Raw genomic sequence first — 13824 nt, 5'->3', positions numbered from 1 at the left:
GGTACTTCACTACTCCTCTCATCTCCTCTAATCTCCCCAGCCTTTCTCAATAGTAATGAAATATGGAACTACGGAACTGCTTTACAATTATTCAAGTTTAAAGCATTTTCCAAAAATTATGATTTTGTCAAAAGAATTTGTTTCAACGTGTGAATAATTCCATTAAGTTCTTCTAAAAAATCTTTTCATTAAAAATGGTTTAAAAAATTAACTTTAGGGTCACTTTAAAAACATCTCTGCATCCTGTTTCTTTTTTAACTTTTTCAGTTTCGACGCATTGACTTTATTGTTGCACCTTTTAATGAATGGCCATTAGCGCTTATGCATTTTACTGGATCCACCCATTTCAATAGATCCATTCAACTACTCGCCAAGAAGAAGGTAAACACTTCATTTTCAAACAAAGACTAATTCATTGATACCACGATCTTATAACAGATCATCCATTTCTGCTATTTAGAAAGAAAGGTTTACTTTTCAAATCAAAACATTAAAAAATACAACACGCCAAACGCTCTGCTCTAAAGGGATGTCTGCCAACATGGGCCGATTCTTTTACGGAGCCATGGCATTTAAGGGCTCTGACCATAGTGAATTTTTCATAACTGTCGTGTATAAAATATATTTTCTGGCTGATGTAACCAACAAAACTATGGCATGTTATGCACTAGATGGTGTATCTTTAACCAAACTGACAATAGAATTTCGGAAAATTTTTGTAAAAGCTTCTTTGTCTCAAAATCTTGAAAATAGTGGCTTTTGACCAATTTTTCATCCCAATTTTCTGTACAAAAAGAGCCATAACTTTTGAAACATCGATTTAGAAAATTTCCGTTTTTTGATAGTTTTTTGATAGTTCAATGTTTTGCAAACAATTAAAAAAAAATCGAAATAAAAAGGTTAATTACCCATTAAAACTTATCACTTTTTGTAAAAGAGGGTAATAAAACATTTTATTATCGTCTTTTTAAGCTTCATTTTTGTAATGAAGCTGCTAATTATTCTTGATAAAATAAATTCAGAAACAACTTAAAGACAATTTTTTGTTAAATGTTTCAAGGAGCTCAAAACAAAAGTTATATCTTCAAACCTCGCAACCGATCTTTTGACTATGGTCAGAGCCCTTAAAGCGGGTACGTACCATGCAAGGAGTATCAGAATTTGCTCAAAGCTTACCAGTACCTATAAGATCCATAAGATCCTAAGAGCGCTAAGAGTTCGAAACAGTGAAATGACTTCATTCACTTTTCGCGAGAAAAGGCGCAGAGTATGGAAACAGGATATGGTTTATATCCCGCCTCCATGTGACTACCTTTGGCAAATAAAATTGCGAGAATCTTTACTGATGCGCGATAAAGTAAAATATTTTATTTCAGAATATGTCACTATCAGAACACGTAAAGATGTAATCCGGGTTGGGTTAAGTGTCGAATTTTTTCCACCTGCATATGATAATTTTATCCAAAGGGGGAGGGGTTCTTAGCAAAAAATGGTTACTTAATGTGCGGGCGATAAGGGTGTTTTTTTCACCTTCCAAAGTCTTTCTATGGGTCCCTCTAAGGGTCGGAAAATTCACGATTTTTAGGACATTTATATTATATCGAGAGAAAAAGTTGTAAAAAGGTCACTAAAAATTTTGTCTCTCTAAGGGTGTTTGGAGCTCCATTCCGCACATATCTCTCATCCGCAAATTTCATACGTTAAGGTAGGAAGTTTTGGCAACTTGAAAATTTTATTTCTGGGGAAATTAAACTCGGGTAACTTAATGTCCAATGTCCCAAATTGCATTAATTTTTCGCCTCCAGTTCCAGTTCATAAACCATAACAAATTATATATTTTTGGGAGCGTAATTGGATGTAGAATATCGGATTCGGTGTTACTTAAATTTTTTCTCAGTATAATTAGAGATATTTTAAGGAAACCTGCTGCTTATGACGTCATAATTGATGACTCTAATTATGCTGAGAAAAAAATTAAATGACACCAAATCCAACATTCTTTATCCAAATACGCTTCCAAAAATGTATAATTTGTTATGGTTTAAGGGCTGGAGTTGGGGCGAAATCGAAATCCTGATTTTGTGAACTCCATTTGGTGGATTTTGGTTGAATCAGCCAAAGTCGCCAAATTTCCTTTCCGTCAAAATTTCTTTCCTTTTTTACATTTCTGTATTCCAAATGACACAAAAATTATAATGTCCAAGGAAAACGATGTCAACATATCAGCATCGTCGGCAGTGATTAGTTGAAGTTAATTTAAAAAACCCAATCAGAAATCAAAATGAAGTGGTGGTTTTATTCGTTTTATTACCAACCCTTAACGAGACCTTTGGTAACTTTTGCATTCGATTTTACAGGTAAAAAGCTACTTCTATTCCTGCTTCAGGGTGAGAAAGTGAACAAAGGTACATCGATTTCTATCTCAAGTGAGAAAGATATTTTCGAGTATTTTGGTTCGGACTATTTGAAACATACTGACCGCGATTGGTAAGAGAGAAATATTTTTTTATTCTGTCATTATGATTTTTCAATCTCTGGTATTAGCCTCCGTCTCGGAAGAGGACTGGGCCCGAATTTGCGGACGTTTTCACAGTTTCACTTTCGTTTTCGGCTATACGACAGCGTTTTCAATCAGAAAGCAGCGGAAATCTGTGAGATTATGGCAGGGAATGCTAACCTATTTTTTCAGTGTTTCTCAAGATTGGAGCAAGATTATTGTTCTAGAAAGTTCATAAAGGCCTAATAGTTTCAGATTAGTATGATTTCATCAGAAAAAACATTTACACCAAAGCTCCTTATTGATATGTGAAGGCTACCAAAAATAGCAATGTCCTCCATCAGAACAACTTTAACATAAGGGACAAGGACAGTCAAGAAGTCTACTTTGTTGAAATTTTGCACAAAATACTTAGAGAAAATGGTACTATGGAAGCCCATTCTATACTCCTAAATGATAGTTGAAAGATCAGCAGTTGAGAGGGTTGATTAAAATAGAACTCAAAGCACACAATAAAGTATACATATATATTTGTCCAGAAAGAACTGGCACGGTTAGTGTAAAACACAGGTCACAGGTCACGGGTCACGGGTCACAGGTCACGGGTCACAGGTCACAGGTCATACAAATTACAGACCGGAAAACTGTAACGCACTCGTAACATACAACCCATAACATACAACTCATAACAAAAGTTTCTGAAAATATTATATGTAACGGAAATGTAATATCAAAATATGGTATTTAGAAGACTTAAACGGCAAATCATCAACCCCAAAAATTGACAACAAATGACACTTAAATTATGTAAATAATGATGTTATCTCAAAGTATGAGGTTTTGTACACCAATTAACAATAAAATATTTATCATGCGTAATAGGATGCCGACGCTGCAAGTGGATATAGATTGACAGGTTTTGAAAACAATAAATACTCCAAGAGAGCTGTTTTAGAGAGATGAAAATAGTGACGTCATTTTATCAAAAATACGAAGCAGGGGATAAAAATATTAAAACATTTATAAAATATAATCCCATTGACGCTATTTTCATCAATTCTTGTTATCATACCCAAGGTGATGCAGGAGATAAAATGAGATATGACATTAGTGATTGTGAAATAGCTATTTTCCTGTTAGGGGCTGTTTAAGGCAAAGGTGAGATCGATATTCGAATATTTCTTTATTCTTTGTATATAACATTCGTAACATGCGTATAACATTGAAAAGATAACTTTTTTGCATGTGTGATATAGATGTAATATATAATACAAGTATTACAGGTCCGTGTTATACACGGCATAAAACGCGAAATCACGTGGTAAACACGTGGGTAGATTTTTAGCTTTAAAATAGTTCTAGATCAATAAAATACCTTTGGAATTATATCATTGACATTAACAACTGTTTTTCAAACATTTTCTTTGTGTTTTACAGTAATCAAAGCTGACCTGTCAACACTGACCTGTGACCTGTGACCCGTGACCTGTGACCTGTGACCTGCGTTTTACACTAACCGGAACTGGCATGTTGTTTGCTTTGTTTTGGTGTTTAAAAATATGTACTTATCAGTCCTAAAAAAATACAAATTCGAATATAATGAGGGCAATGAGTCTGGTTAAATGTTACTATATTTACAAGAAAGGATTACTGAAAAATACTACTGATGAACTAAACTCAAAAACTAAAACTTTACCATAAATTTACATTACGACAATTTAAAAATCTATCTTTAATAGCAACAAAGAAAAAAACATGACTCAAAGTTTTAAAAACAGAGCTAGTCAGAGCTTCAATTCAGTAGGTATAGAGCTTTCAAAATTTGAAAACAGACACTGCATTGGTTACTACAAGACATACTATCCACACGGTTGTTTCGATTCACGAAAAAAATGAAAGTATTTATCAAAAAAAGGTTCTCTTTTTTTTTGGTAATCAATTCCAACAAACAATATAACAGTTTTTTGAAAACCATCCCACAGTGTAAACATTATCAACCAACTAAACCCACACCGCCAAAATTGTAAAAAAAGTCAATATAATTTCTGTCAACAATTTCTCGTAAAATGTTTTTTTTCCAACATTCTGATACCAATCATGGCTGGAGGCATCATGTGTAGAGTGACTGTGTGGCATTTCATTGCTTTTATTGATCAGGATACCAAACATCAACCAAACAAAACTGACGCCAAGCCAAATCTGTCGATTAAAAATTTCCATGAAAATTATAATTGAAACTTATCTCGTAAAATGCTTTTTTCAACATTCTGGAGGTGTTCAAAGTTAGAGGTATCATATTTAGAGCCAAGCAATACATGAACAGTCATTTGCTATCCCATTTGCCATGAGATATATGAGTCAACAAATCAAACAAAAACCAACAAATCATGTCTCTTCACCTTCATGTCACATCGTGTTTATATGGGGTATCAGAAAGTCAATCCACAAGAAGAGCCATCTTCCTTTATTATGGAGTGTTCCAAAACTATTGGTAGGTTGTTTGGAAGTAAAGAAACCCACACAGTTTGTTTTATTTTGAAGATTTAACTTGAAAACAAACTGCATCTTTCCAGCAGAAACTCATGTTTCAACCTGCTACATAACATTGGACAGTCGGGTCTGCTACTAACATGTAATAGTTTTATTATAGCCGAGCTTGAGAATCCGTAGGCAGAACTTGTAACATGTATTATGTGTATAATTTCGTCAGTCGACTTGATTCCTGATATATTACTCACATTTCACTGGATGCATTTTCGCTGTGAAATTATCCGCAAAATTTTCTGACCGCGTTCTGAGACGGAGGCTAATGGTGAGAGACCATAAGTCACGTGACCACTACAGGAAGCTGTTATTTACCTTAGCGGTATTTTTACTCCCATCCTTGTTGGCGTTATTTTTCGCCGCTGGCGTAATAAGGGCCAGCGTGAAGGGTCGGGCTAAAAGTGGAAAAATTAATATTTGGCATAATAAGGGTCGGCGCTCAATGGGGGGGGGGGGGTTGGGGTTCAGGGGTCTTAAATACCGTCATACCGACAAAATTTTAGGTCAAATACCGTAATACCGTCGGTGAAGGAAGCCTAATACCCGATACCGATGTTATATTTATGTTGTTTTTTTCGAAAATAATGAATTTTCAATTATCAAATCTATTGTGTAGTAACAAATCAGAAACTGTACAAACAAGTCTTGTACTTTATGAGGCCCCCCAGTCAACCCTCAATTCAGGTATTCACGCACCAATTTTTGCCAATTCACGTATTCACGCGCGAAAAAAACTATTTTTACGTTCACGCACCAATTTTGCTTTTACATCTTTGGTTAAACGATTGTGACCTTATTGGGCTAAATTTGCTAAATTTAACCTTTTTATGGTCTATTTTAAACAGATTGACCTATTCTTATACCAAACATTTTCGCCAATATACAAAGTTTTTTGCTAGTTTTGTGACCTTATTCTCGATATCGTCGACTTTTCAAGGCCCCTTTTACAGCTATTTGAGCATTCATAAAGCAATATTTTAAGTTACTTGCTTGTTACGGGAGGCAAATGCAAAATTAAGCCTTTCCCCCAATAATTTCTTCCTTGCAGACGCGTAAGATGTCTTTTATATTGAGAATTAATTCAAAATCGAGGTTAGGGGCAATCATGGTCTGAGAAACCGTAGACTTCAACGCAGGCTACATAGAGGTGGTGGTGTGGTGCAACTAGAGGTCGCGAACTCTAAAGTTAAACCCCCAGTCATATCGGAGGAAATAAAATAAATGGAAAATAAGAACGCGAGCGAAGCGAGCGCGAAAGTTTTGATCACACAAATTTTGATTTTATTTAACACTGACCATTTGTTGGCAAAAATATGGTACGGGAGGTACGTCGGTACCTCCCATATCCGGTGCGGCGTTCAAAGAGTTTTGCCCAAGAAAAAGTTATAAAATTTAGAATGCCTAGATTGCCTGAAAACGCATCATGTGCATCATGATGTAGAATTATATTTTAATCGTTCGATGCTGCACAAGATGTTTTTAGAACTACCTACTTTTACTAATTATTGAAGGAGTAAATATTGTATTGTAGTAGGTATATAAGTGAATACGGAGAGACGACCATATCATTTAGTGCTGACGGAGAAAAATTTATCTAGACTCATTCGTTGGATGCAGTATTTGCGTCACAAAAGTTCTCATTAAAATAATGCGCCCTCAGAAAAATAACGAGAAAATTTTACTGGTTAAAATAGCGGAATAGACTTATCTTTTTTGAAAATTTTTCTGCATGAAACTCATGAAGAAACTAAAAGGTAAATAGTTTTTTTTGAATTTTAGCAATTTTTAAAATTTTAATTTCCAATAAAATTAATAATTACCATTAAAAACAATGAGATCATTTTCTCGGTACCTTTTCCAATTATTCTCATTAATCAAATTCAACAGTGCTTTAAGATAGAAAGTATATATGTTTTTCTTGCCTATCAAAACATTAGTGATACAAAAACCTTATTTAAAATAAAATGATGAAAAGTGCTTAAAAATCGGTAAAAAATATTTTCATTTTCAGTTTTCGTTTTTCTCGTTTTAGTTGGGTGACCAAGCAGGTCGAAATTAATAAAATCTGTTGTAAGGATTTCTTTGTTCTGGTTCGGTCTTGTATTTGCCATCAAACAAACAGGCGTTCCATTTCTCGTTGAACAATAATCCTTTTGGACAAGCGATGCATCCAACAGTTGCTCCATGCCAACAAGCAACGTATTGATGTGGGTTGTTGGGGTCAGCAATGTTTCCATCAAAGTGTGGTCCACGGTGTGGGCATTTGTCTGGACATTCGAAGGTGGTGGCTGGTTCCCATGCTTCTGTGGTGACGCATTTATCTGAAAAGGGAGAGAACATCAAGAAACTTGAGACCATTTGAAATCTAACCAAAGATTTGGCTGATATTTCTTTCTTGATAAAGCTAATAATATTTCAGTATTTTCCACCCATTAAAAAAATATATATTTGACGAAAAGGAGAATGAGGAGATTCTCACCATGATTACTGTAAAGACATTGGTTGCATGTTTCGCTGAATTCCAAAGAGAGAGGAAAGCATGGTTGGCAGTAGGCTAATCCGTTGGAGCATTGGACAAAGTAGTTACGTCTGTATTGACCATAGTAGTAGTATTCAAAGTTTCCATCAGGTTTGCCTTTGCACAAAGAGTCGGGACATGGGACAGCTGGTGGCGTTGTTCCAGTCACTTTGGTGACTTCCAAAGCATATGATGCTGAAAGGTTGAATCAGAAAAGACATAAAGAAAATAAATTAGGCTGATCACATGGATAGACTTTTGTTTTGATATTTTAGCTCACATAAAAAACACAGTTAACTTACCAGCGATGATAGCAAGGAGGATGAAAACCTTCATGGTGAATTCTTTTTGTTTTCTCAATCGACAACTTCTTTGAAAGTCTTTGAAGATGATTGATGCTCTTCCAACATTTTCTGCTTTATTTATACCTCCTTCAACTTGAGGATTTTCAAAATGTAAAAGGGTTTTGAGACCCAAAAACAGAAGAACAATACACAGGATGTTATGTAAGGCGATGAGAAATCTGTTTTTTTGTAATATCCTTGTCATTGCAATATTCTTCTCAAAAAGAAAACAAAGCTTTTTATTGAGGGGATTATCATCCTGAAATAATTACTCAGACAATTTTTCGTGAATCTGATTTATCCTTATGGAAATCTGTTAATTAGTTGTGTGATTTAATATATTTTTGCCTGTATTCATTTTTCGTTAATAAAAGTCCTAAATAGTTTTGTTCTACGTCGGCTGTATACATCTACTTCGCTCGAATCCGGAGGATGGAGGAAGGTTAAAAGTCAAGCGAAAGATTAGTCCCGTAGAATTAGTTTTTTGCATGTAAAAGTGTGTGGTTGAAATTTGGTCCGAAACGACCCAAAATCTACCATATTTCCTTGTGACGTCATCAATTTCTCAATAAAATTTATATTTCATAACCAGTCTCAAAAGAAAGGCCTTGAAACGTACCAACTGAAAACGATATGGTTTATAGGATTTCGAAAGTCAGATCACCAGATATTTGGGTTTAAAGGTTTGTTAACTCGGTTTTTTCGGGCTGTACTGAAAATATTGCCCTCAGTCAACGCAACAACCTCGCAAGCTCGGTCGTTACTTGACCTCGGGCAATATTTCTCAGTACAGCCCTCACTAACCGGTCATTATTGTATTAGTATAGCCCTCACTAACCGGTCATTATTGTATTAGTAGTACTCTTTAACAATCCAGTGCATTTTATCTAATGTATTTGTTTCGAAGATAGGGCTTTTCTAGAAAAATTTGAATATGAGGCCTGGAGGGTATAACATTTTTGAAAATTTATCGCCCCCTCCCCGGACACTGAGACTTTTGACTCCCCGTACCCCTGGACATGCATCAGTTGACACCTGGACATTCCAAATTACCCTCAAGCAGAAAAAAATTACCCCCAAACATTGTAATTACCCCCGACAAGGCAAATTTTGTAGATATTTCACTATCCCTTTATCCTCCACCCCCATACACGAAAATTTTGGAAGAGCCCATTTTCATTTTGGGCTTTTCTCCGAAACTACTTGGACTATTTTCATTAAATTTTTATTCACCAATGCTTTACCTTAAAATGCTTATGCCCTCCAAAAAATTATTATTTTGATACTAATTTTATTTGGGATTTTCCTTCATATGTTTTCTGATTCTTTTCCTTAACAGATTCCTTTAAAACGTTTTAACAAACTCAATTTCCATTCCCAGAAAACGATTTTTTTCGTAGTTTCAACGCTACCAATAATTGAGCACTGGTTCCGTTGCCTCAATAGTCAGGTAGAATTGCATCACTACCAGGACAAAAATGGTGTAGAAATGAGATTTTGCACAAAGGTCCAGAAACATGTCAGGAATTACCGAAAAAAAGTCCTACCCCCAGGAAGATGGGAACACCGTCAAATCCATAATGGAGGACATGGTACTTTTTTATACAATTAATCAATTTTTAATGGTTTTCAAATGTCAAAAATAGCTAGACAGGGAGATTCCCTATCGATGAAAAGATTAAAAAGAAATGGTGCCTCTTTTGAAATTTGGACCACGTGGTCCCGAGATATGACCTCTAAAAAAAGTCAAAGAAATGACGATTTTGATGACGTCAGCATTTTTATTGAAAGGGACAAACTGGAACGTGGACCAGCTAATCATGTAGTCCTGATCATGGGCTTTCAGAAAAGTATATGGTTTAGTATGTTTGAACCAACAGTGCTGACTCAGCAAAAAAAGCATTATAAATGGTTTTATTCGAGCCTTGATTAATTGTATAAAAAAGTGCTATGTTCGTCATTATGAATTTGAGGGTGTTCCCATCTTCCTGGGAGTGGTGCTTTTTTTGGTGACTCCTAACATGTTCCTGGACCTCTGTGCAAATTTTCATCTCTACACTATTTTTCTCCCGGTTTTGGCGGTTGATGACCTAATTCTACCTGTCTACAAGGCACTGGAAGTGAAACTCAATTTTTTGCTCCCATTTCGTGGAATGAATCTAAAGATTTCTTCTTTTCAATTGATACAATATTTTCAAAACTTGGTGTTAGATTTTTTGGTAGCGAATGACGCAACGTCGTAGCATCTACAATCAAGGCCACAATATTTGAGAAAAAAGGGAAATTCCCACGAAATCTCACAGCCACAAACGATTTGGAAGCACTCTAACAATACTTCTATGCTCTAACTTAGGTTGGATGGGTAGAGTTTTAACGCTAAGTCCTTAGGATATGAGTAGGACCTGAGTATCCAAAAGTTCAAGAATGGTCCAATAAGGTTCAGCATATAGCCTAAGTCTATAAACCCCCCAAATTGAAATATTTAATTACGTAACAAATAGCCTTTAAAGCCCGAACTTATATTTATAAAAACGACGAAATAACCAAAATTCGCATTCGTGGCTTTAGGGCTCTGGTCATAGTGAAAAATCAATTTCAGAATTTGAAGATAAAACCGTATGTTTTCGCTTCTTTGACATGTTTAAGAACAAACTTCTTCTGAGAAAATAAATTTAAGTAATTACATCATGAGTAATTAAGGAATAAGTGTGACATGGACCTTAATAAAACCTCAAAACGACGCTATTTGTATACTTTTCACAAAAAAAGCCTAATCTCCTTGGGGAAATCATTTTATTGTTTCAAACTTTTTTTAAGTGAATGACAAATAATTTCTTTATTTAGAATTTTTCGGAAAAATTTTCTAGATTTGGCTACATCCCAAGTTATAGCTGTTTTTGTATGGAAATTTAGTTGAGAAAATTGCCAAAAAAGAGGTTTTTTGGAGATTTTAAAGGAAAGATACTTCCAAAAAAATTTTCCTAAATTGTATTTTTAGATACTAAATAGATACATCACCTGAACCAAAAACAATTCCAAAATGTTTGATTTTTGCCGAGATTAGGGCTTTGAAAGGTGAAATACTCTTCTTCGAAAAACTCTTCGTTTTCTTTTTCATTTAATTTTTTCATCTCAATTTTTCGATTTTTAAATTTTAAAAAGGTAGGTTTAAGAGGACATATAAATTTTTTTTTTTTCTTTTTAAAATGCAGAAATTGCCATTTAAGTTGGTGTAAAATCGAAAAATTGGGTATGTCCAGAGCCCTTAACATTATTTTCAACTACTTGACATATAGCCCAAAAGCCAAACTTTAAATTTCTAAAAACGATGAAATAACTAAAATTCTCAACATATATTTGACCCGGATTTAATTTGCTTAACATTATTTTCAAGGGTTTTGGGTTTTGGCCTGTTTCTTTGTGATGTTAGCTGGAATCTCTCTAGAATAAGTTGATCTTGATATCCAGACAAATCATATTGACAAAAAGAGGAACTCCCTGCAATAGTTTGAAACCAGAAACAAGAGCCACAAAGATGTGGTTAAATATTTCCTCCAATAGCTCAGAGCATAGATTGTAGTCGCAGTCGAACCCCACAGATTATCCTGAAGCCCCAACTTAGTAACTTAGATTTATTAAAGCCTTTATATTAAGCAATATCCGATGCAAAACAAAATTTAACCATATTCCTGCTAAAAATTGTCTTTATTTCATAGACATGTTCACAGATGATATAAGTCTAAAAACTTGTTAAAAAATTGCATGCAAATGATAACCATTTTGACACAAAGAAAAATGTATTTCATTCAACTAATATTGTTTTTTACCTTCATTAAGGAAATAAAATCTTAGATTTACAAGTTGATATTATTCTAAGACTCATCTGAGTAAGAAAGTGCCAAAATATCTTGAGACTGTCTACTAAGGGACTAATATGGAAATATGGCAATATGAATTTGGGAGATATCGAAATATGTTGTACACATTAGTTTCATATGAAAAACTTCCTTGTCATCAATATTTTAAACCACCATATTATACCATCCACAAGTAAAAAGTTACTTAAAAATGGATCTCCTTCTTTACAGATTTAGATTTCCAGTGCATAATATCTGTTACATTAGTATTCATGTGATAATATACCAAATTGTCAACCTTGAAATTGTCACATTTAGTTACAGTATTGCTGAATATTTACAACACTTTCCAGCAAACTTTTTTGTGAAATTTGTGTCTTGATAAACTAAACTCTATGACATTTGTATCATTGATCATTAAATCACATCTTGGAACAATAGAGTTCCTTGGTTCAATTATTGCAAGAATGTTTATCTTTGTTCATATTCTCATTGTGTGCAACATTATCATTACATCATTGCCAGCAAGTTACATTGTATTGTCAGCTTTAGAGGTCGTCAAACTTTGTTGAATTTGTAATCCTGGCACCTGAATGTGAAAGGAAAGAAAAATTCAAAATTTCATAATGGGAAATAATCTCTTTACAGTAATCAATGCCAAATGTGTGGTCATTCGCTGAAATCTCCCAAAAAAAGGCTTTAAAAGGGTGAGACTCTGCTTGATGGTTTGAGCTATGTTTGCCATGCATATAAACTGAGCCGTTAAAGAAGTTTACGGGAACGTACAAAAAGGACCACAGGGTACGTACAATAAGGTACACTGGAAACATACAATAAGGTTCACAGGGAACATACAATAAGGTTCACGGGGAACATACAATAAGGTTCACGGGGAACATACAATAAGGTTCACAGGGAACGTACAATAAGGTACAAGGGGAACGTACAATAAGGTACAAGGGGAACGTACAATAAGGTACAAGGGGAACGTACAATAAGGTACAAGTGGAACGTACAATAAGGTACACTGGGAACGTACAATGAGGTTCACGGGGAACATACAATAAGGTATACTGGGAACGTACAGTAAGGTTCACGGGGAACATACAATAAGGTATACTGGAAACGTACAATAAGGTACACTGGGAACGTACAATAAGGTACGCTGGTAACATACAATAAGGTAGACGGGAACATAAAATAAGGTTCACGGGGAACGCACAATAAGGTACACAGGGAACCTACAGGGAACCTACAATAAGGTATATACACAGGGAACATACAATAAGGTATATACACAGGGAACATACAATAAAGGTACTGGGGAACGTACAATAAGGTACATGGGGTACGTACAATAATGTATACGGGGAACGGCACAATAAGATACACTGGAACAACGTACAATAAGGTACACGGGGAGCGTACAAAAAGGTACCCAGAAACACACAAAAAGGACCAACGGAGAGCGTACAAAAGGTACCTTGAAAGCATTCAAAAAGGACCATGGGTAGTGTACAAAAAGGACCACACAAAACGTACCAGGACCATGCCGACGCACTGGACTTAACGAACACCGGACTTATTTTGTCCGGTGTAGCGAAAGGATACTTTTTGCCACCGGACAAATACACCAGACAGTACGGTGCGTCGGCAGGGTCCTAACGTACCAAAGGATCCCAGAGAGCGCACACAAAAGATACAAGGGAGGGGAGCATACAAAAAGGTAAACAGGGAGTAAAAGCATCTATTATGATATAGTTTTCTTTTTAGCATCTGGCATCAAGGCTAAAAATGGGGCACTGAGAAGAGTGCAAGCTTTTCCAAGTTTTGACCATTAATATCTAGACAATATATACATGATGGAAATCAGAAAGAAATTTATGCTCACCTTCTTCTCAAGTCAAGATAGGAATGGATTGGATTTCCATGTGTTTCAGCTTCTTTCTCCACCCTTCTTCTTCTCCTTATGGGAGAAATAAATTCAGCACACACGAGAGAAACTCAGGCAGTCCTCTGAGCTTTACACACAATCATTTGTTTTATGAAAAGCTGGTAAAAACC

At 35.2% G+C, this 13824-nt stretch overlaps 1 protein-coding gene across 1 annotated transcript in view; it reads left to right on the top strand.

The window, feature by feature from the left end:
* The window catches only part of LOC136811513 (L-seryl-tRNA(Sec) kinase-like), a 402790-nt gene that overhangs the window by 235420 nt on the left and 153546 nt on the right, over positions 1 to 13824 (top strand). The window lies entirely within an intron of this gene.

Source organism: Clytia hemisphaerica, unplaced genomic scaffold (genome assembly GCF_902728285.1).
Source record: "Clytia hemisphaerica strain Z4C2 unplaced genomic scaffold, Clytia hemisphaerica genome assembly, whole genome shotgun sequence".
Taxonomy (NCBI): domain Eukaryota; kingdom Metazoa; phylum Cnidaria; class Hydrozoa; order Leptothecata; family Clytiidae; genus Clytia; species Clytia hemisphaerica.
This window is presented reverse-complemented; position numbering and strand designations above follow the sequence as displayed.